The sequence below is a fragment of the Mesoplodon bidens genome, assembly GCF_964165515.1.
Source record: "Mesoplodon bidens genome assembly, chromosome: 14".
In the NCBI taxonomy this organism is placed as follows: Eukaryota; Metazoa; Chordata; class Mammalia; order Artiodactyla; family Ziphiidae; genus Mesoplodon; species Mesoplodon bidens.
The window spans coordinates 47,730,950-47,755,213 of NC_138170.1; the positions used below are offsets into that span (position 1 = coordinate 47,730,950).

The 24,264-nt window shown below is 41.0% G+C and overlaps 1 protein-coding gene across 36 annotated transcripts in view; it reads left to right on the forward strand.

Moving 5' to 3' along the window:
* Positions 1-24,264, forward strand: part of NRXN1 (neurexin 1) — a gene marked incomplete at both ends in the record, with an annotated part of 1,149,966 nt that overhangs the window by 711,984 nt on the left and 413,718 nt on the right. The gene's annotated exons all lie outside the window — the stretch shown is intronic.

The window sequence follows — 24,264 nt, forward strand, 5'->3', positions numbered from 1 at the left end:
TCTCGGCCCCTAGGGCTCGGAGAAATGGGAGCTCGAGAATGGGATGTGCATTTGGGTGTGTTGGGTGGGAGCCACTTATCTCTTTGAAGACAATAGAAAGGGGCTGGAGGAAGGCGTCGCGGGTGTTTGCGGTGAGGGGTGGGAGGGGCGTTCCTTGTCAGGGTGCCGGGAGAGAGACGTGGGAACCTATTAAAAGACCATCCTGGGCCCCGCGGGAAGGGGGCGTTTCTAGCGAGAAGGTCACTCGGCGTGGCCGAATGGGGAGCCGGGCTCAGCCCAGGGACCTTAGCTCCTGAGAGAGGAGGGCTCTGCCGAACCTTTTGTCTGTGCTCTGTGTGCTGCCCCACTTCCTGCCCATTTTCCCTGGTCTGGGGGAGGGAGAGGTTCCAGCCCGCACGTTCCTCCAAGGAGTGCTCAGACTGCAGTGACGGTGAAGTGGCAGGTCCTGGGACTCACTAAACTGGAGGCTAATTCCATTTTCCCCCACCTCTTCCCTTAATTGGAGAAAGTAGGAGGGTGATGGAGGCACCCTCTCTAGTGCCTGCCAACTCCTACCCAGTTTAGAGGGGACCTCTGAACACCATCCCCTTTCCCTCATCCCACACACTTCTTTTTGGATCATGTCTGAAGGCTGCTGGGATAAGGGAAGTCCTGCTTCCTCCTTCCTCAGAGTATAGTGCTTCCCAAGGAGGGCAGGTGGGGCAGTGCTGGCTGGTCTAAGCCAGGAGGTCTGCCTGAAGGAGGAGAAGTTAGAGCAGAGAGAAGCTGTTCTCCTCACCGGGAATTCCTTTGTAAAGGGCAGAGTGTGGAGACAAGCCTTGGTTGGCAGTTTCTTCTCCAGAATAACCAGCAGTGTAAGGCCAGGTTCCTGGCATCTTCAGATAAATGCCTATTTCAGATTCCCTGAATTGCCAATAAATAAAACATCAACTGTTTTTTGTGAGTCTTCCCCCACTCCCAATTCTTCTTCTTCCCCAGTGTAAAGTCCGCTGCTTTAAAAAGCAGGGTGAAAGTTATGGACACTCTTTTTTTTACATCTCTTTCCCCCTCTTTTGCTTGTAGGGCCCCTTTCCCTTTCAGACTTGGTTCCTCTCTGGATCCTTTGCCCCTCTCCCTAGGTAATTCCTCTCCCCCAGCAGCTGCTAGTTATACTGGGATAGCCCCCTTCCCCAGGGACTGGCTTCCTGCCTGGGGACAGTTCTGGTTAAATGTGAGAGGTTAGAGCCTAACCCAACTGAAGAGAACAAATCCCCTGGGCACCTCCTTTGGGAGTGGCCCAGGCACACCTCACAGTGGGCCCGGGAATCCCTTCCCTTCCTTCTCCCAGTTCCCTCTCAAGGACTCTCTCCAGTTAAGCGTGCCTAGGCTGGAGACGTGAGTGACGCCTCCAAAGGGGGCTTTTATGGAAAAAGTGACAGAAAGGACAGATCCCTCAGAAACAGCAAGGAGTTGCTGTTGCTCTCCCCACTTGCTCACAGTATTCTGGGAGCTTATTGCTCCCTTTCCCGGGTGCAGTTCTCACCCCACTGCATGGCCTTTGTGCAAAATTATGTGAGTCCTGGAGGAGGGAGGCGAGCCTGGGCACAGGGGCAGACAGAGCGTGGGTGCGGTGAGCCAGATGGGGGTATGCAAGGGGGTTGGGCGCTTAATTGTACCAGTGGGAAGCACTTGACTAATAATCTCATATGCATATTAACTTCTCCTTTTCTGTGGCTCTGCCTCTCTCCCGAGGGATGTGGCTTAAAAGGGAGAGCGCCTGGGGGACGTGGGGAGAGGAGAAGACCAAGGGAACCCTGCCGCAGAGAGGACACCTGTCCTCTCACCTCTGTAGCTTCTACCCCAGTCAGGCCCCCGTCTGCTGGTCTCTACAAACATTTCCTTCCCTCCAGAGCATAGTGATTGTCTCTGGACATGAGTGAAGAACCAGGCATATCTGTCACTGGGAAAGAGAAAGGATAGATGGATAGTGGAGGAAACGGTATGTGAGCAGCAGTTGTGATTATTCTTTTGGGTCAGAAAACTTTCTCTTTCCTTTGAAGGTTCCATAGTATGGTCGTGTTTGTTACTTTTTGAAACTCTCCCCACCCTGCTCACACACACTTTTGGAGGAAGCTTTCTGATTCTTTCTTTCCCCCCGCTGCTTTTTTTTTTTTAATCAGAGTAGCAAACTTACCTGTCAGTAGCCACCCTCCGCCGAATAAAAGCTGGTGTGAATTTTTCACACTTCATCTCTTGCCTCCCTTGAAAAGAGGGAAAAAACTCTGGCTAGAGAACAACCCAAGAACATTAAAGATGAAATAAGCCTCTGAGGGTGGGGGATGGAGAGATGGGAGTGAGGTGGGGATGCAGAGGGGCTGAGAGCGGGGCAGGCAGGGTGATGGCTTAAAAGAAACCTAGTAAGAAAGGTGATGGTGATTTTGTTGGGTCAATACACTCCTTTAATATTCAGCTAATTAGACAAAGGGCCCACAAGGAAATAATCTTCGAGCCTAATAGATGAGGGTGAAGGGAAAACACAAAGGTGAATGACAACATGATAAATTCCTGGCTGAAAATCAAGGCAGGTGTAAATGAGGTTGGTTAAAAATGTGAGACTGGCAAATATACATATGTAGATGAACACACGAGCTACCCTGTTTGCTTATAGTAGAATTTCTTGGAATCATAAGGCATTTTTCTCATAATAGGGAAAGAATATATGTGCTTGAATGTGTAAAAGAAAAATCATATGTGGTGTATTTTATGGAACAAAATTTAGCCTATCCTCTATGTTTTGAAAACTGCTGGGTTGACTCTCCAGGTCCATTCTTCTTCATTTTCTCATCATGCCATGCTTCATTTGCACTATTATGAGGTGTCACTTACAAGGATTGCAGGGTGCTGAAAGCACTCATGGCTACCCTGAGCATCTTTGTGCAAGCTGACCCAGTTGCAGAGATTATGATGAGGATTTTTTTTAAAAAATGCATATGAGAAGCAGGTTTTGAGATCACTGCAGGATCCCATTTTATTTTGCATGTACTTAAAAATATAAAGGTTGAAAATACCTCTATAGAAAAATTGAATTTTCCTAGTCAAATAAATGGAGAACTGTGTGACTGTAAATGATAAAAAGTAAGCCTGCTTGTAATTAAGACTGCTACTTGGGCTTCCCTGGTGGCGCAGTGGTTGAGAGTCCGCCTGCCAATGCAGGGGATACGGGTTCATGCCCCGGTCTGGGAAGATCCCACATGCCATGGAGCGGCTGGGCCCGTGAGCCATGGCCGGTGGGCCTGAGCATCCGGAGCCTGTGCTCCACAACGGGAGAGGCCACAACAGTGAGAGGCCCACGTACCGCAAAAAAAAAAAAAAAAAAAAAAAAAAAAAAAAAAAAAAAAAAAAGACTGCTACTTAAAGCCAGCAAGAGTTCAGAATAAAGCAGTGTGTTCAGTTGGTATTGCTTTAGAGATGTGCCATATGTGCCAAACATAGAATGATGTCAGTGCAATGCTCAGGTTTCCATCTCTGCTCCTGGCTTTCCTAAGGTACCTCTGCATACTTTAAAGAATTAGCTTAGAGCCTCTCAATAATTTCAGGACATAAAGGAAGGAGAAAACCATCATAGGAATGAGCACACCAGTGCCAGCCCTTCTCCTCCCACAAATATGAGCTCCAGAAATTATACTGCCTTGATTAACTTTTACTATTAAAGGGCAAAGGGGCTTTCCCAGAAGGAAATGTTAACAGATTTTAAAAGTGTGGTTTATAATTGAGGTAGCCCAATGCCGTTCTATGAGGAAAATAAATGTATCTTAAATTTATAATGTTTCTCTTTCTGAGGCACTTTCACACACATACTAAACGTCTAAAAGGAGTGGGGGCTTTTGGACGGAATTTGAATATCCTTTTTCTTGTAGGGTGAGGCACACCGCAGAGGCACCAAAAAATGGAACCAAATCTCTGGACGGAGTCAAAGAGGAATTACTGATAGAATCAACTCTGCATGGCACTTGGCCCAGAGCAATTCCATGAGCTCAGAGGTTTTGAAACTTGAACTGAGAGGGTCCTCCATGTGCTTTAATTGTTGATCTCTTGGAGTAGAAATCATTACAAGGACCAGGGCCTCACATTTTGCTTCCAGCGTGTATTAACAATAGTGAATCCTGTGAGAGAGGCTGATGGCATCTGCCTGGTGTCCCATGGATCACTTCATTGATTCTGAGGAGGTTTTTGTTTTTCTTTTGTTTTTCTCACAAGCAGGAGGTTGCTGTTTGATAGAGTGATCCCTTTGTTCTTTTGTCTAGCATCCAAGAGAGTTAGCAACACCTTTCAAAATATACTTGACTTTACTGTGTTGAAGAAAAAATTAGCTTTTCTGGTAATTAATTCATATGTGTTACCCAGAACATTTTTGGCTATGAATATTCTGCTGAAGTAGATATTCCTACCACACACCTCTTCCTTACTTTGGCTTATTGGACAAAAATGTGCATCACTGCAATGATTTTGTTTAAAATTAATTTATTTGTTTTTATTTTTGTCTGTGTTGGGTCTTCGTTGCTGCACACGGGCTTTCTCTAGTTGCGGCGAGCGGGGGCTACTCTTCCTTGTGGTGTGCGGGCTTCTTATTGTTGTGGCTTCTCTTGTTGCGGAGCAGGGGCTCTAGGCACGCAGGCTCAGTAGTTGTGGCTCGCAGGCTCTAGAGCGCAGGCTCAGCAGTTGTGGCGCACGGGCTTAGTTGCTCCGCGGCATGTGACATCTTCCAGGGCCAGGGATCAAACCCATGTCCCCTGCATTGGCAGGCGGATTCTTAACCACTGCGCCACCAGGGAAGCCCTGCAATGATATTTTAGACAAGATGGTCAGCTAATATTCCTGGTCCAAGTAATCCAAGACTCTAAGGTCTTGGTTGCCCTCAACTTTAATCTATTGATTTCTTAGATTGTGCATTCATTCATTTGGTAAATATATGATATTATAATATGTGCATGTTTTTGTGTTTGTGCACCAGGTACCATGAAAGGTCAGGTAATAAGGGGGATAATGGGAGCAGAGGTGAGAGAGGAGGAACTAATATACCCAAGCATGACCATCAAAAATGTTTTCAATTTAGTTCCCAAAATACAAGCTATTGTTAGAAAGAGGTAACCTTTTTTTTAAAATAAATTTATTTATTTATGTATTTGTTTTTGGCTGCATTGGGTCTTCGTTGCTGCTCGTGGGCTTTCTCTTGTTGCGGTGAGCAGGGGCTACTCTTTGTTGTGGTGCGTAGGCTTCTCATTGCGGTGGCTTCTCTTGTTGCAGGGCACGGGCACTAGGTGCATGGGCTTCAGTAGTTGTGGCACACGGGCTTAGTTGCTCCGCGGCCCAGGGCTTGAACCCGTGCCCCCTTCATTGGCAGGTGGATTCTTAACCACTGCGCCACCAGGGAAGTCCCAGAAAGAGTTAATCTTTAAACAAACAAACAAACAAAACCTGCCCTTTGAAAACAAGTGGCCTCTGAGCATAAATACAAAAACCATAAAGTTTATATATGTGTAGCAGTCATCTGGGACTCAACATGAAATGATCTGATAAAAACATCAACATAGTGAATTTCAGCTACATCACTTTGTATTATCCTTTAATATTAATATTCTAGAAAGAGCTCCTTGCACAATTGCTTTCCACCAAGTTGCTGCATATATTTCCTCTAACAAAACATAGAGGACTTCCCTGGTAACACAGTGGTTAAGAATCCGCCTGCCAATGCAGGGGACACGGGTTTGAGCCCTGGTCCGAGAAGATCCCACATGCCGCGGAGCAGCTAAGCCCGTGAGCCACAACTACCGAAGCCCATGCACCTAGAGCCCGTGCTCTGCAACAAGAGAAGCCACCGCAATGAGAAGCCCGTGCACCTCAACGAAGAGTAGCCCCTGCTCGCCGCAACTAGAGAAAGCCCATGCTCAGCAACTAAGACCCAACGCAGCCAAAAAAAAAAAAAGAAAAGAAAAAAAAAATAGAGTCTTTTATTTTTCAAATAGATAAGGCTTGTTTTACAAAGGTATTTAAGACAGGGAATTCATTGATTTAAATTCTCACTAATGTGTAAGTAATTGAGGCAGCTTGGTCTGGTGAAGATAATTCTCAAAAACATATCTGTGTGAAAATTTGGCCACTGCCACTTACTAGCATTGCATAAATTTACTAAGCTCTGTATCCTCACTAAGATTGTTTTCAGTCTATAAAATGAAAATACAATGAGTTACACCTCAGTGCAGAATAAATGAGACCATGAATTTGATAAGTGCCCAGATGACAATAGGCCCCCAATAAATGTTTGTTTAAAAAAAGACATTTAGGGCCTCCCTGGTGGCGCAGTGGTTGAGAGTCCGCCTGCCGATGCAGGGGATACGGGTTCGTGCCCCAGTTTGGGAGGATCCCATATGCCGCGGAGCGGCTGGGCCCGTGAGCCATGGCCGCTAAGCCTGTGCGTCCGGAGCCTGTGCTCCGCAACGGGAGAGGCCACAACAGTGAGAGGCCCGCGTACCGCAAAAAAAAAAAAATAAAGACATTTAGGTTGTTTCCACATCTTCACTATTATGAAGGGTGCTACAATAAACATGGGAATGCTAACATATCTTCAAAATCCTGATTTCAATTCTTTTGGATAAATACATAGAAATGGAGTTGCTGGATAAAATGGCAGTTCTATTTTTAATTTTTTGAGGAACTTCCATACTCTTTTCCACAGTGGCTGCACCATTTTGCATTCCTTTTACTCATAGTGTATGAGGGTTCCAGTTTCACTTCTTTGTCAAAACTTGTCTTTTGATAATAGCCATACTAATAGTTGTGAGGTGATATCTTGTCGTGATTTTGATTGAATATGTAAATAAAATGTGGCCTATACATACAAGGGAATATTATTCAACCTTAAAAAAGAAGGATATTCTGTAGTATGTGATAACATGGATGAACTCTGAGGACTTCATGCTGAGTGAAATAAGCCACTCACAGAAAGACAAATACTGCATGATTCCACTTATATGAGGTATCTAAAATAGTCAAATTCATAGAATTAGAGGGTGGAATGGTAGTCGCCAGGGGCTGGAGAAAAGAAGAAATGGGGAGTTGCTAATCAGGCATAAAGTGTCAGTTATACCAGATGAGTAAGTTCTCCAGATCTGCTGTACAACGTTGTGACTAAAATTAACAATACTGTATTGTACACTTAAAATTTTGCTAAGAGGGTAGATCTCATGTTAGGTGTTCTGACCATGATAAAATACAATTTTACAAAATTAGAAGAGATTTCAGAGAGAAGACACATCTAGTGGGGAAAAAACAGACCTTGAAATCAGGAGACCTGAGTTCTAGTTCTGATAAAACCAGCAATTAACTGTGTGGCTTTTGGAATTCAGTTACAGCTTTGAACATCAGTTCTCTCCTAGCTCTAAAGTGTGAGGAGCACATTCCTCTCATGTTAGAGATGTGAAAGCAGAGCGCTAAGTCATGGGAGTGAACTGGACTCAGAGAGTTACAGCAAGTTAGTAGCAGAGTTGGAAGTAGAGCTCGTATCTTCTAACTCATCTTCCTCCTTGTTTAGAATACTCTTCCTGGAAGCCTGTGCTCCAGCAGTGAGGAGGGGCTACACTAGTTTATCCACAGTTTTTCCTGAACTCTGTATAACCTAAGGCTGTTCTTTTTAGGTGATTAACTAGGATTAGAACCTTGGTCTTTGCGAAGAGAATATAGCAACTGAACTAAGTTCCTGTAGAGAAAACCATCTTTGCACAGTCAGGCAGTGCCTCATTTACACTCCATTGTGTGCCTCTTTTTAATAAATGACACAATTATTTTTTGAGGTGTTAAGGATCTTAATAATAATGTTGAACTTGACTTTTTATATTGTTTTGTCATTCATATGCTTGTTTTTCTTTTTTTTTTTTTAATTGGATAAGATCCTTTCCAACTTTGAGTTCTAAGATTCCTTTGGCAATAAGGATCTCTTAAAATCCTTATACTCTTGTCTTTTCCCAGAGCTTTATTGATTCTAAACATACTGTAATTGGAGATATCTTTGCAAAGATTGTATATAGGTCCCTTAAGCCATCAATTTGTCCTCATGGTTAGGTAGAGGTGGCTTTCTTAGGTGCGCAGGAACCATGGTATGGGGGTCAGGCTCAGGGTACTTGCCTGGTATTTGCTTTTCAGCTGAGGTCCTAAGGAATGTCTCTTTGAAAAGCACCCGCTTCCTGTAACTTGTTCTTTTTGCCTAGTCCTTTTCAGGCTGTGTAGGGTGAAGAGTATTTCTCCACACAGAAATTGGTAATACCTTTAAAAATATTCCATTCTCTCACAAAATGCAAGAGTGTTTTCAGTGTTGATCATATAACAATGAATTCCCTCAAGCTTTTGACAGAACTTAGCAAAAACAGCTATATTTTAAGAATATATTTCCACAGAGCCCTCGTGTAAAGTGTCTCATTTAATCATCATCATAACTCTGGCCAGGCTTATGATCACCATTTTGCTGACAAGGAAACAGATTTAGAGAGGCGATGATTCTGCCAGGGTCACTTAATTAATAAGTAGCCGCAGTACTTTTGCTTTCTCACTCCAATATGTTAAGAGGCAGGGTTTTGAAAGGAATATTCCATTCGAATTTAGAAAACCTAAGTTCTCTCCCACTGTCATCACTTTCCAATTCACTGCTCAAAAAAAAAAAAACAACAAAATTGTTTGTTCATTAAGAATAAAATTAGCCAAAAAAAGGTAGCTAACCCATATATTTATTAAGAATTTCAGGGGAATATGGATATGAAATTTATGTCTCCATTCTAGTGGAAAAATTTTAGTTAATATTGCATTTTGATATTTAACTGAAAAGTAGCAGTAAGGTGGGGATGGATTAAAAAATGAGGGCCATTATCAAATTCAACTTAAAGCATCAAACTCAGTGGTAAATAATGTAATTAGTCAAAAAATAATTATAATAAAATACTTTATGACTAAAAAATGATGATTCCTGGACAGACTTCCTCTTAATCACCAAGTGTACAAGCCACTAAGAAGAACCTGCTGTGTCTATTGTATGAACTTAATATCTGTGGGGTTTGTGAATTGGAACTGAGGTAGAAAGATGTTTCTCCAGTTTGCAGTCAGAATACTTGGTTACGTACATATTAGGTTTTACATGAAGCTTCTATGAATCTCGTAGACATTTTCATTGTGAAATTCAAAATATTAGACTTTTTTGGCTATAGGATCTCCAGTTTAAATGTATTATGTAATGTGACCCACAGTTTTTTTTTTTTTTTTCGGTACGCGGGCCTCTCACTGCTGTGGCCTCTCCCGTTGCGGAGCACAGGCTCCGGACACGCAGGCTCAGCGGCCATGGTTCACGGGCCCAGCCGCTCCGCGGCATATGGGATCTTCCCGGACCGGGGCACGAACCCGTGTCCCCTGCATCGGCAGGCGGACTCTCAACCACTGTGCCACCAGGGAAGCCCCCAATGACCCACAGTTTTTAAAGCAAGGTTACGCTCTTTATTCTGTGTTCATGTACATATTTGGTGATTTTTTTCCCCATGTAACTAAATTGATGAAAAAACATTATGATATATCTATGAAAATGATCAGTGAGAAAGAAACGGAACTTTTAAGTAAATGGTAAGGGAGTTATTTTTAATGTGTGGTGGAATACAAGGCAGAGACATTTATTGACTTGGACATCACTTCTGCACGGTTGTTTTGATTATCTGAGTTGCCATTGGACTAACATTGGTACATGTAATTATTTATGTGGTTCAGCCTGTCTTGGCTATTAGTTACCATCTGGTCATCATGACAACAGGACTCAAAGCTGCTAAAGAAAGAGAAGTGGTATTTTTGATGCTTCTTAAAGCTGAGATGATTTCGGATTCTGAAATCTCTAATTTTACATTAAGATTGAATTATCTAGGGCTTCCCTGGTGGCGCAGTGGTTGAGAGTCCGCCTACCGATGCAGGGGACACGGATTCGTGCCCCGGTCCGGGAAGATCCCACGTGCCGCGGAGCGGCTGGGCCCGTGAGCCATGGCCGCTGAGCCTGCGCGTTTGGAGCCTGTGCTCCGCAATGGGAGAGGCCACAACAGTGAGAGACCCACGTACCGCCAAAAAAAAAAAAAAAAAGATTGAATTATCTAAAGCACACTGCTATGAGTGACTGTGATGCTGTTCTTTAAAAAAATACATTTAGGGCAAATATGGAAGCTCACTGTTGTGGTACTCATATACTATCCGATTAACACTTTATTTGGGCAAAGCAGCAGGACGTTTTAAAGAGGTGGTTTTCCTGATGAACTTCTCTTTCAAATTTTTCAAGATAAATGCTCTAGTTCATATCTATGTCATTTTATATGTAGTTATACTTTTCAATTATCAGTTATATAACAAGCTAGTATAGAGAAATAATACTGAAGCATGATTAGTTTAAATACCTCTGAGAATTTTTGCCTGGAAGGTATATTATAGAAATTAAACTTTATTTTGCAGAATATTATTTAGTAGTCTACTTATTTTATACTTCATATTGATTTCTGAAAATCTTGCCGTTTTAGACTGTTTGATCCTATATTCTCATTGTAAATTGATTATTCTCTACATTAAATCTTTCCAAAGTTGAAATAACAAAACATTTCTCAGCACTCTAAGCTACACTTCCTTGAAGACCTCACTTAACATTTCCAAAATTGCCGTGTGCTGTATCAGTCACTTTTCATGTCTACTGTCAAAGTATTAACATATGCTGGAATAAGATTAATAATAAAGGAATCTCTGTCAGCAGAGTGGTTAATTGGACATGCTGTTGTGTATGCAAATAATGTATTTGGTTTCCCCACTCATTCTTTTCCTTGGGACTTGTCTTAAATGAGATAATAGAGTTGTTGATGCTTCTATTGACAATTTTTCATACAGTTATCAAAAGTAGAACACTGCTGATGAGTTTCTGATAAATATCTTTACACAAAAGCCTTGTGCTTTAGTAGATACACAAGGTATTGATTATCTGGGTGCCTTTTTATGATTAAAATATGTAACAACAGTCTATTTGTACTTGCCAGTAATAAAACGTTTGCCTCAATAATCTTATTTTTAAACATAACACTTTTTGTCTTTTTCTTTTTAATACAATAAACAAAAGTTTTAATTATCGTTACCCAAGAAATGAGTTTAACTCTTGGCTTATAGCAAGGAAGTGACTTAAATATTGCAGGGGTACTTCACTATCTCAATTCTCCCCAGTAAAAACGCTGTGCAGAGAAAGAACTAGGGCTATGTAAAGTGGTAGCAAATGGCCAATTACATCACTTATTTATTCAAAAATCACTCAGTGCTTATTATACATCAGGTGCTATTCTAAACCCTTAACAAATATCAGCTCATTTAATTCTCACAACTCTGTGAGATAGGTAATATTAATTTCCCTTCTACACTTAAGGAGAGTAGGGCACAGCAAGGTTAAGAGACGACAGAGTTACAAAACTAAAGTTGTGGGGCCTGGATTTAAACTGGAGCAGGCTCGCTCTGCAGTCCATGCTCTTAACGCCTACAGTGTGCTGCCAACAGACATAATTTATCCTGACTGAGCATTGTGTTTTCTCCTCCAGCTTTTATCACCAGTGGTACATAAGGGACCAACCGTGGATGACTGTCTAGATTTACTTTGTTTAATTTACAAGTCATTTCGCTGAAGGTTTAGTGCCTCATCCTCATCTTCCAGTTTGTTTTTAAGCATCCTGCTTATTTTTTTTTAATATTTATTTAATTTGTCTGCGCAGGGTCTTAGTTGGCTCACGCAGGATCTTTGTTGTAGGGTGAGGGACCTTTGTTGCGGCATGCAGGATCTAGTTCCCTGACCAGGGATCAAACCCGGGCCCCCTGCATTGGGAGCGCAGAGTCTTAACCACTGGACCACCGGGGAAGTCCCGACAGGAGGATGTATTCTATTTTATTTATTTATTTTTGGCTGCATTGGGTCTTCGTTGCTGTGCGCGGGCTTCCTCTAGTTGCAGTGAGCGGGGGCTACTCTTCTTTGTGGTGCGTGGGCTTCTCATTGCGGTGGCTTCTCTTTGTTGCAGAGCACAGGCTCTAGGTGCGCGGGCTTCAGTAGTTGTGGCTCACGGGTCCTAGAGTGCAGGCTCAGTAGCTGTGGGCCATGGGCTTAGTTGCTCCGCGGCATGTGGGATCTTCCTGGACCAGGGCTCGAACCCGTGTCCCCTGCATTGGCAGGCGTATTCTTAACCACAGCGCCACCAGGGAAGTCCCTAAGCATCCTGCTTCTCAACTACACAGGGCATCAAGTGGCCTTTCTGTGCCTCCCTTCCTTGTTACTTTATTTGGTTTGACTGATTTATTAATCTTGATATCCACCACCACATCAAGAGTAAAGGAATGATTGATTTAAGATCCTTATTAATGTTTATTAACTTTTTTCACTCTAGTTGGCAAATACATTCCCCACCAAATTGATAGATCTGCTGTGATAATAGACTAATTTGCAAGTGCAGCCATGATTTACAATTAAAAGGAAACAATTGCAGTGTATCTGATTATGTGATTATATTCTCATGACATAAAGGAGTCCCTCTGTAAATAGTTAAATAAAATTGTATAGTTCTGGAGGCAGGGTATAGAGAAAAGACTTACAGTAAACTACTTTAAGTATGTATCCTCATTTTAATTATGGTTTCTTAATATGAAACCTTTAAAATTTAAAAAATCAAACTGTGTTGGTTGCATGGAATTATATGACTACATAAAGAATTTAAGCATTTTTTCCACTCATTTCTATTCAGACTATAAGGTAAAACATCATTCAAAAAGGATGGTAAATGCTTTGGAGTTTGAATCTCTTAGCTACATTTTTCTTAAAGATTCTTTTGTTTCTCCAATTTAATATCAGAATTTTCATTCCAGTTTATTTACTGGCATTACATTCATTCCACTTATACTAGCACCACATGGATTCTAGGAATTCCCTAGTGAGATAAAGGATTACTCTTTTAGATGTCTTTGTATACACCAACTAACTAACTTCGGGCAAGCTTCTAAACTTCTCTGATCCTCAGTTTCTTCAAGAGTAAAATAGGACCTGTGATATCTACTCTGTAGGGTTGTTGAAAGGTCCAGATACTTTATGTAATCATCTGGCACAGGACCTGATAAATGGCTGCTACCCTTCAAGTAATGGATTAACCTCCCTCCAACAGTGTGTCCTCTCTGCTCTGGACTCAATTAAGGAAAAAATCCAGGAAGGACTGAGGTTAGTTGTGAAAGCAACTATCCTCAGAATCTTTAAAACAGATTGTCCTATGGTGGATTCTTTAAGTGAAGGCAAGGGGTTGAAGTTGAGATCCTTTCCTGGTGTTTGGTTAATCCAAAAAAGGATGACACAGATATTAACAAGAGGATATAATGCAGAAAACCAATAATTTTTATGCCCTTTGTCCATGTGGGAGTTAAACCAGGAAACCTGCATCAGGGCTTTACTGCCAAGGCTATTGATGCAGCTTAGTGTTGGACTTTGTTTCTTACTGTTATCATTAGGAAAATTCTTTTAAAATTTAGATTAGGGCTCATTAAGATAGGGTAGGGAGGAGAGGGCTTTGATGAGTAGGAGAGACTTAGGAAAAAATGATTCCAGCTTTTTTTTGGCCCAATCAGCCTCTGAAAATGTCAGCAAACACAAAGCCATCTTTACCTGGCTGTACAGCAAAAAGAGGTTTAGGTAAGAGAAACAGTATTTCCTGGCCCAGAATCAGTATGTCACTTCTTTTACTGTGGCCACTCTGATGCTTATGCCGTAGCCAAATGCTAAGAGTCTAGCATTTAAACAGAACATAAGCATCTCAGAATACTAAATCAAATAAACTTGGTCAGCAACTGTGATTTAATCACCTGCTTTTAAAATATAGCTAGCTTCTTTCTTTTTTTTTTTAGCCTATTTCTTAAAATAAATGTTTAACAGGAACTTACTATCCATGCTTGATTTCCCCCCTCTTTCTAAAAATTAGGAAGACATTCTTAACAAGAGCAAAAAACACCACCTTCACTCCACTTGCTATTTTTTTTAAACAATGAAATGACTGAAAATTTAGTTTTTCTTAGTCATCCCAGACAATTGGGTCTGACCACCAAATGAATGACTCTGTGTGTGTGTGTGTGTGTGTGTTCTTAGACATGCACCAATCAAACAATATAAATATTATTATTTTTTTCCAGCCTTGGAGAAAAACAGTATAGAAGAGAGCTGATTCTTAGTTTAGCTGTAAAACACAATGCTGTGCTCGCTAGACACCGGTTTGGAGCTGCCAGAGAGGAGCACGTTCTTGAGTAATGGACAGACACACATAGAGACCAAAAGCCCCCCAAGAGCAGGGCAGTGCTCCATCCTTTGTTTGCCTTTAAGATGCCCTGATATCCTCGCTGTTAAAAGTCTTGCTTCTGCCAAGAGAAAATGATAAAGGAGATGTAGGGAGTTGGCTTTCTGTTTTTACATAATTTCTTCATTCAGCCTCTTCATTCACCATATGCAGATATTTAGGTTATTACCAAAATGTGGGTGTTTACACACTCTCTGCTGGCAAGTCACTCTTCCAATGAGTGCCAGGATTGCAGAGACCAATCAATCAACAAGTGCTTATCGAGTGCCTGCTACTTGGGGGAGGACATTGTCTTACTGTCTGCAAAGGGCACAGGGTCTGAAAGAGGCGTCAAAGCTATTCTGCTGCCTCAGGGTTTAAAACTCAACCTGCCTGCCTGTGTTCTGACAACACTTCAGGGAGGTCTTCCAAGTGTCTTAGAGTAGCCAGCAGGAGAGGTGAGAGCCATTTCTTTTCATTCCACCACTGCTTTACAAACATACCAGAGGCTCCATCGACCCATCAGATGGACTAGACCAGTGCAGATCTTCCTTTATTGCAAATTTCTATAGGAAACCGACCAGTGACCTGTTGGTATTTGGGGAGAAGTTTGATTGCATTTCCACTTCCACATTTGTAGAGCTCTTAATGTTAAAAAATTGTTTCTCGTGTTTTAATCTCACATGATATCCACAATATGCTTGTAAATTAGGCATGGCAGGTTTTGCCCCATTTTGCAGGTGGGGAAACAGAGTGGCTTGGTCACTTCAAGTTACCTGACTTAGTCACATGTTTATAAATGGCAGAACTGGGACTTAAATACAGCACATCGGTTCTCAGAGTCCGGTGCTGTTTCTGTCAAGCAAATAGGTGAGCACAAGTAAGGAGATGATTAGTCTAAGGATTCTGCAGGGATTCTGGGAAAGAACCACTAAAAGGACCCAGTCTCTGTAGACCTATTGGAATCATACTAAAAGATAAAAGAGACCAAGGTTCTAGAAGATAGAATAAAATAAAAGCAGAGGTTGTTTGGTGAGATGGTCATGATTAGATATCGACTATTAAATACATTTTGTTAGTGTGATGGTTTAATTTTCTTGTTGCTTATTAGGGTTTGTCTTTAGAAAAGAAATGAGGATTCCAGGTTGGAGGACAAACTCATTGGCTTTGATCATTGCTGAGATAACTCAAAACATATCCTGCGAAAACACTCAGACTTAATACATCTTTTTTTTAACTAACGCTGTAATGTTTTTTAGATGAACAGTGACAAGAGGCTGTATATAATTAAAATACCCAATTACTTGTAGGAAATTATTTAAGGGCACTTGGAAAATTGAGATATTCTGTCAAGAACTTAATAATTACAGCATTTGATTCTTCACACGGATGACAAAGAAACTTACAAAGAGTCTCACTTTGGAAATATATTTTGCTTATAATAGTATGAAAAATGATGCCCAGCTGGCAAGATGGTCAGTATTCCCCCTGAAGCAGGGACCCCTCCAACAAGGTGAAAGGGAATGCTTCCAGGTGTTATCAATTAATTTAGAGATTATGCTGAGATATATTTGAAGTATGTGTTTGTAGTGCACGACTGTAAATACTCACAGATACAGAAATGTTTCTAGAATGATGCATAGAATGCCTCCTTTATGCAGAAGCAATGATATGTTCACACTGTGAGTTGGAACTGACTTTATAGCTAGCTACAGTCGGCAGGGCATGATTTTTTTTTTTTTTTTTTTTTTTTTTTTTTTTTTTGCGGTACGCGGGCCTCTCACTGTTGTGGCCTCTCCCGTTGCGGGGCACAGGCTCCGGATGCGCAGGCTCAGCGGCCATGGCTCACGGGCCCAGCCGCTCCGCGGCATATGGGATCCTCCCAGACCGGGGCACGAACCCGTATCCCCTGCATCGGCAGGCGGACTCTCAACCACTGCGCCACCAGGGAGGCCCAAGGGCATGATTTTTGAGCTATATAAATAGCCCTAAATATCTAAATGTTTCTCCTATTGCCTGTGATTTCCACCATAAGAGATTCATTCTGCAGTGTCTTGATAACTTTTATTAACATTTGTTGTATGTTGAAAGAGCATGAGATTTAGAGTCATGGTCCACCAATTGCTGGCTGAGTGATCCCTCTAAAATGGGATAAAAATGACAATCCCTGTCCTTATTGAAACCATATTATGTGAGGAATAAATGACATAATGCTTGTGAAGTGCTATATAAATTATATTTAGGAAGAATAAAACCATTTTAATAATAAATGTAACCCAGTTACTTAGGAAATAGTCATATACACAAAGCTGATGTAAGCTGATGGTTCTTAAAATTCAAATTGATCACTGGACTTCCCTTGTGGCCCAGTGGTTAAGAATCCGCCTGCCAATGCAGGGGGGACACGGGTTCGAGCCCTGGTCCGGGAAGATCCCACATGCCATGGAGCAGCTAAGCCCATGCGCCACAGCTACTGAGCCTGCGCTCTAGAGCCTGCAAGCCACAACTACTGAGCCCACGGGCCACAACTACTGAAGCCTGCGTGCCTAGAGCCCATGCTCTGCAACAAGAGAAGCCACTTCAATGAGAAGCCTGCACACCGCAACGAAGAGTAGCCCCAGCTCGCCATAACTAGAGAAAGCCCGCGCGCAGCAGCGAAGACCCAACGCAGCAGCCCCCCTGAAAAAAATGTAATGATGAAGTAAAGACTGTATGGAATAAGTTTAAAAATATTTTTAAAAATAAAAGATTTAAACTGATCAGAATCACCTAGGGAGCTTATTGAAACTGCAGATGCCTGGGTTGTACTCCTAGAGATTCTGTTATGTAAATTTGGGGTAAGACTCAAGATTTGCATTTCTAAATACTAACTTTAAGAGACTAATGTAAATGGTTCTTGGCCACCTCTTTAGGGAATAAAACTTTGTACCATTATCAAGCAATATCTTCAATTGCTGGCTTTTACCTACCTCTTTCTAAGCCCCCAACACATATTGTCTGATAAACAAGTAGAAAATGATGGCTTTACATCCAGAGGATGCAGGAAATCACTAGAATGCAGGGAGAAAGATGTGGAAAGGTATCTCAAACCTGGCATCATCATGTTAGTGATCAATTGCTCTGATAAAATAATAGCAACCACACCAAGTTTTATAGTCTATTGTCTTTCTCCTAGGAAAGACTGTTACACGTATAAATATTCATATAGGAAGAAGACTGCAAGCAGACTCCCATTAAAGGCTCACAGCTATTGTTTCAATGGAATGGGGTGTACCTACATTCAGATATCTCTGTTTTTGCAGCGGAGTTATACTTTTGAGGGTTATCTGCATGTCTATATAAGTAGAGACATGCACACACACACAATTTAAAAATCAGTCTGCAACCTCCTTTTGTCCTTCCATTTACACATTCTTTCATCCTCTATTCCCAGTATCCTTAGAAGGGATTATTTTAGTCTATAATGCAAACTAAGGTGTCATTTCTTTTCTTTTCCCCTCTAGTAAAAAGAAGTCTTTTAATGGTTAACATTTCTTTTCCTTTGACCAAGAAAGCTTTGATGCAGGTGTTATTTCAGCACACATTTCATCATATCCTATGATAATGTTTTAGATTTTGTAATGTGTTTTCCAAGTTTCATGTCCTTTAAGGGTTGTGACTTTTAATGTTAAATCTTATATGAACTTCCTCTTTCTTGGTCTTCTTCCTAAATCATCTATATCTTTCTGAAAAATGACATTATTATTGGGTTATAGTTCTTCATTCTTTTTGACTTCATGTGGATGACAAGTATATTTCTAGAACCAGACACTTGGAGTAGGAAGAGGGATTTTAGGATTAACTAATTCCTATCCCTGATTTTACAAATGTAGACTCTGAGATTAAATACTCAGCTGTACGTTTCTTCCCCTGTTCTGGACTACTTTTCTCTCAGCTTTATTCATAAGTTATCCAAACTCAGAGTAATCTAACCATATCCAGGCCATTCTTTGTGAAGAATTTTAAATCGAGTGACTTCCATGGCAGAAAACAAGCTCTGAGAAACTGAACACGTTTTCCATTTATTGTTTGAGAATACCTTTTATTTTTGAGCCACTTTATTTATTAAAATTTACTTGAACAGAGAGCAACCATAACTTCTGTGTGCACCATTAAACTGACAGTTTAAAATTTTCTCGCTTAATTTATATTACTATGGAGATTTTTTAAATGGAGAGAAAATACATTGGGGGTTGGGTGAGGTAGGAAAAAGGAAGTATTGGGAGGAAGGACTTTCTACTGTGAATATCCTTGGGGATGCAAGGTTAAAGCAAGAGGACATGGCCTTGTTTTAATATTCCATCGTTGTTAATGAAAGAAGGAAAAGAAGAGGCTACCTGTGACTTTAAATTCTTTCTATCAAACTCTTAAGACATTTAGAGATAATTCATATTTTATTTTATTTTATTTTATTTTATTTTATTTTATTTATTTATTTTTTGCAGTACTTGGGCCTCTCACTGTTGTGGCCTCTCCCGTTGTGGAGCACAGGCTCCGGACGTGCAGGCTCAGGGGCCATGGTTCATGGGCCTAGCCTCTCCGCGGCATGTGGGATCTTCCCGGACCGGGGCACAAAGCCGTGTCCCCTGCATCGGCAGGTGGGCTCTCAACCACTGCGCCACCAGGGAAGCCCAAGATAATTCATATTTTAAATAACATGTTTTATTACTGATTATCAATATTACTGTACAAGAGTTGGAAAACACAGAGAATAAAATTACAGCATTCATAATCATAATATCTAGAGATAAGCATTATTAAAACTTCATGGTTGGGGGCTTCCCTGGTGGCACAGTGGTTGAGAGTCCGCCTGCCGATGTAGAGGACACGGGTTCGTGCCCCGGTCCGGGAAGATCCCACATGCCGCGGAGCCGCTGGGCCCGTGAGCCATGACCGCTGAGCCTGCGCGTTTGGAGCCTGTGCTCCGCAACGGGAGAGGCCACAACTCACTCGTGGAGAGGCCTCCACAAGTGAGAGGCCTGCGTACCGCAAAAAAAAAAAAAAAAAAAAAAAAAAAATTCATGGTTTTTTTTAGTAGTTATCTTTATATATTTAAACATTAAAAAAGGAAGCCTACTGCACATACTGTTTTGCAGCCCCTTTTAAAATATAAAAATATATGGAGAACATCTTTTCTTGAAATGAATTTTCTTCTAAATACAACTTTTTAGTCACTGCATTGTGTTCTAACTGGACCATACTTATTTCACCAGTCCTTTTTGTTGTTGGACATTTAAGATTATTTCCATTTAAAATTTTTATAAACACTGGTTTTATAAATGATACTTAAATATAAATACTTGTGTACAAAGTGTGGAAATTCTAAGTTGGAAGGTATGGTTATTTTGGGGGTTTTGGTGTTCATTGCCAAAATGAATTCTACCCCCAGTCTCCCATTGTATCCCTTTACATTACCTCCTGTGCTGTCCCCACTTCCTGGCACACTGGCCAGCCCAAGCTATAATTACCACTTTAAGTTTTGGTCATTTTATAGGCAAAAATATTTACTTCATTGTTTTAACTGTTTTATACTTTTTGATTTCTACTGTGTCTGAACATCTTCACATGTGAATTTGCCAATTATACTTCACCAAATTGCCTATTCATTACGTATTCTAGTCTGTCTAGTGAGGTGTTCCTTTTCTTCACGTTGATTTATCAGATTTCTTTATAAATGTTGTTAATCCTCTACTGTATTTATTGTACATGTGGCTAACTTTTTTCTCAAGTTAATTACTTGCCTTTTAATTTTGTTTATGGTGCTGTTAATGTATAGGGTCCTATTATTTTCCTGTAGTCAAATCTATTGGCATTTTTTTCTATCGTTAATTCCATTTTTAGTCTTCTTTTAATACTCCACTCCTGTGGAGATGATTCTGCATGTTGGGACATTTTTTATATTTCCACAGGCAGAAGATATTGAGCCAGCATCTATTCAGATAACTGTGAAAGAAATGACAAGAGACAAGGTGTGTTAGAAGGTTGACTAAGAAAGCAGTTTGGGGTCAAGAGTGAAGTGTAGGAAGCTATTAACAGCATAGTGAGGTCTTGGAGTTTAAGAGTGGGATGGGGGTACCAGAATTAGTAGAAACAGATTAGAGTGTTTCTAATTCTTAAAAACACTGCAGCCAAGAGAGAGAACTAAATATTATAGTCTTTCATCTCCTCTGTTGCTAGCCATGGTGCTGAACTCTTTATATGTATTTGCTTCACAATGGCCTCTCCTTCAAGATGTTCTCTGTTGTATGAATTTTGTTGACTGCTTCATTTTTATAAGCAAGAACCCTAAGAGGAAAATCAGAACACACATGTACTAACTCTGCTTTGTAAGATTAAGAAGCATGCTGAAGTTCTTTTTTTTTGTTGTTATAGATTTTTTCCTTTAAAATTTTTTTTAGGTATAACTTAAATACAATAAAATGTATGCATTTTCAGTGCACAACTCGATGGAGGAATTTTTTTTACCTATTTATACTCATCCAGGTCAAGAGAGAGAACATTTCTATCAGCGTAGGATGTGGTTCTCAGTGGAGAACTTACCCACCCCACCCCACCCAAAACCACTATTCTGACTCCTGTCATAGAGGATTTTGTTTGTCCTGAACTTTATATAAATGGAATCATAAAGAAGGTTCTCTTTTGTGTCTGGTTTCTCTGTGTCAGCACAGTATTTTTGAAATTTAACCATGTTGTTATATGTGTCACTAGTTGGTTCTCTTTTTTTTTTTTTTTTTTTTTTTTTTTTTTGCGGTACGCGGGCCTCTCACTGTTGTGGCCTCTCCCGTTGCGGAGCACAGGCTCCGGACGCGCAGGCTCAGCGGCCATGGCTCACAGACCCAGCCGCTCCGCGGCATGTGGGATCTTCCCGGACCGGGGCATGAACCCTTGTCCCCTGCATCGGCAGGCGGACTCTCAACCACTGCGCCACCAGGGAAGCCCAAAGCTTTTTTTTTTTTTTTTTTTTTTTTTTTTGCGGTACACGGGCCTCTCACTGCTGTGGCCTCTCCCGCTGCGGAGCACAGGCTCCGGACGCGCCGGCTCAGCGGCCATGGCTCACGGGCCCAGCCGCTCCGCGGCATGTGGGATCTTCCCAGACCGGGGCACGAACCCGTGTCCCCCGCATCGGCAGGCGGACTCTCAACCACTGCGCCACCGGGGAAGCCCTTGGTTCTCTTTTATTTCTGTAGAGTATTCCATTGTATGGATATACTGCAGTTTGTTTATTGTTTCTCACATAGATGAACATTATGGTTTGCTTCCAGTTTGGGACTACTTTGACTATGATTATTCTTATATCAGTGTGGACACAGGCATTTATTTCTGTTTGCGTGTATACCGAAACTGGGAAGGCTGGGATATACAGTAGGCATATTTTTGTTAGACACTACCAGTTTTCCAAGGTGGTCATATGATTTTACCATCCCACTAACAATATATGAAAGTTCCAGGGCTTCCCTGGTGGCGCAGTGGTTGGGAGTCCGCCTGCCGATGCAGGGGACGCGGGTTCGTGCCCTGGTTCGGGAGGGTCCTGCATGCCGCGGAGCGGCTGGGCCCGTGAGCCATGGCCGCTGGGCCTGCGCGTCCGGAGCCTGTGCTCCACAACGGGAGAGGCCACAACAGTGAGAGGCCCGCGTACCGCAAAAAAAAAAAAGAAAGTTCCAGTTGTTTCCACATCCTTATATATGCTTAGTATTGTTAACCTTTTTAATTTTTTTTTTTTTTTTTTTTTTTTTTTTTTTTTTTTTTTTTTTTTGCGGTATGCGGGCCTCTCACTGTTGTGGCCTCTCCCGTTGCGGAGCACAGGCTCCGGATGCGCAGGCCCAGCGGCCATGGCTCACGGGCCCAGCCGCTCCGCGGCATATGGGATCCTCCCAGACCGGGGCACGAACCCGTATCCCCTGCATCGGCAGGCGGACTCTCAACCACTGCGCCACCAGGGAGGCCCAACCTTTTTAATTTTATACATACTGTTTGGTGTGGTCAAAATTTTATTATGGAAATTGTGGCTGGTCCCAACAAAATGAAAAGAAGTATAAATGGTTACAAGCTGACAAGTTCCTTAACAAAGAGAAGCCTAAGAATTATAGGCTATATGCTTTTAAAGCATTTTTAAAGATAGTATCAATTTTATATAATTAAAGAAGGTAAACTAAAGAGTTAATGGACACAAAACAACAAGTTAAATAATTCTAAGTAGTATTGGAAGATAAAATTCCATGTGAAAACTTCAGTTTTAGTAATGTCTCAGGTCCTCTCTCATAACCTCCTGGCCTCCTTTGGTTATTCTCTTTCTCTTCCATTTTGTGCCTGAGTCTGCAGCTGCCAGCCTGCAGTTTCATTTAAGAGTGAAGTGTTATTTTAAGAAGTTAAAATACTTATAAAAAATTGCTGTCTAATTTTATATGTGCTAAGTCTTTTGCTGTCTTTAGATACAGCAAGTACCATATAATAATCTCAATAAACATCTGAGGAGGAAAATTATTTTTAAAGTTGAGGAAAACTCTACCCTTTAAGGTAATTACTGCTAAAATTGTTTCATAGTTTTAGTTTAAATTGCTTGTTAATAATTGCTGGAATTTATTCAATACATCTTTTATCACAGTATACACAATACATTAATTAATGTGTTAAACATTAAAATTGAACTGTGAACATAAAAAAATATTTCTAAAATATGAAAAATCAGTCCACCAAATGAAAAGATATTTAAATGTGAGTCTGTGTTGACGAAAACTGATAAACATTATACAAATGTAATGAGAAGAGTAGAATACTCACTGTGCATTTCTTTTTGAAAATACATTCAAACAATAGAACATAGTTAGAAACTTTCTCTGGTAAATATATCTCTTCCACATTTTTTAAAATTTTATTTTGAAATTATTTTATGTATTGGAATCTATAGATTAGAAAACTGTAAAGAAGGAAAAGTAATATATTGAAATCATAGTCTTTTAACATGTTCACAAGTCATCAGATTAATTTTAAAATAAACACATAAAATATTAGTGTAGCAATGGTGTGCATTTTATAATGTTAATTTGTATGTGACTTTTATCTCTGCATTGAAGAGGAATCTCAAAAATATTCTTAAACTCAAAACCAAGCTTCTTCTGATTCTAAATTCCAGATAATTATTTGAATAATACTGTTAATAGTGCAAACAGATCGATACACTGCTACTAAGATGTGCTTGTAAGCTTAAGGCAGTGGACTTGGAGTTAGGCAAACCCAGAATTGGAATCCCAGCTCTGCTTGGTGGTGTGACTTTGGATGTTTCCTCATCCATAGAATGGGAGTCATATTAACTCATCTTCTTAAGATATTTGAATGATCCTGTAAAGTTCTTATCACTAGAGCAAATTTTAGTTCCACTCCTCTTTAGAGAGGTTAGGAAAACTGCTTTTCTTTATTCTTCAGTGGGACCTGGCGAAGGACGTTGCAAACTTCTTCCCTGTCTCTATTCTCATTCTTCTTTCCAGTGATCACCAATCCATAAGACCTCTCCTCTAAAAACCGCAGGTTTGGTGGCTTCATATCAGCACCATCTTCTGTCTTTTCAGCACAGGGTACAGTCTACATCCTTACTTTGTTATGATTCATTCTTCCCTTGGCATCTGTTTCACTCAACTACGCTATTTTCTTTTCATGCTGATTGTTCCATCCTCTCCTTCTCTCTCAATTTCTTCCTCTCTCTGCTACCAAGGTACAGAAATTCTATTTTAAGTCCTCTCCCCTCTGTCTACCTTCTCTTTTTTGGTTATCTCATCAACCATTCTCCTTTGTTTCCCCAGGCCCAACTGTTCTGTTGGATTTTTAAACCCATGCTGGACTTTTTCCACCTGAATTTCTGGGCAGC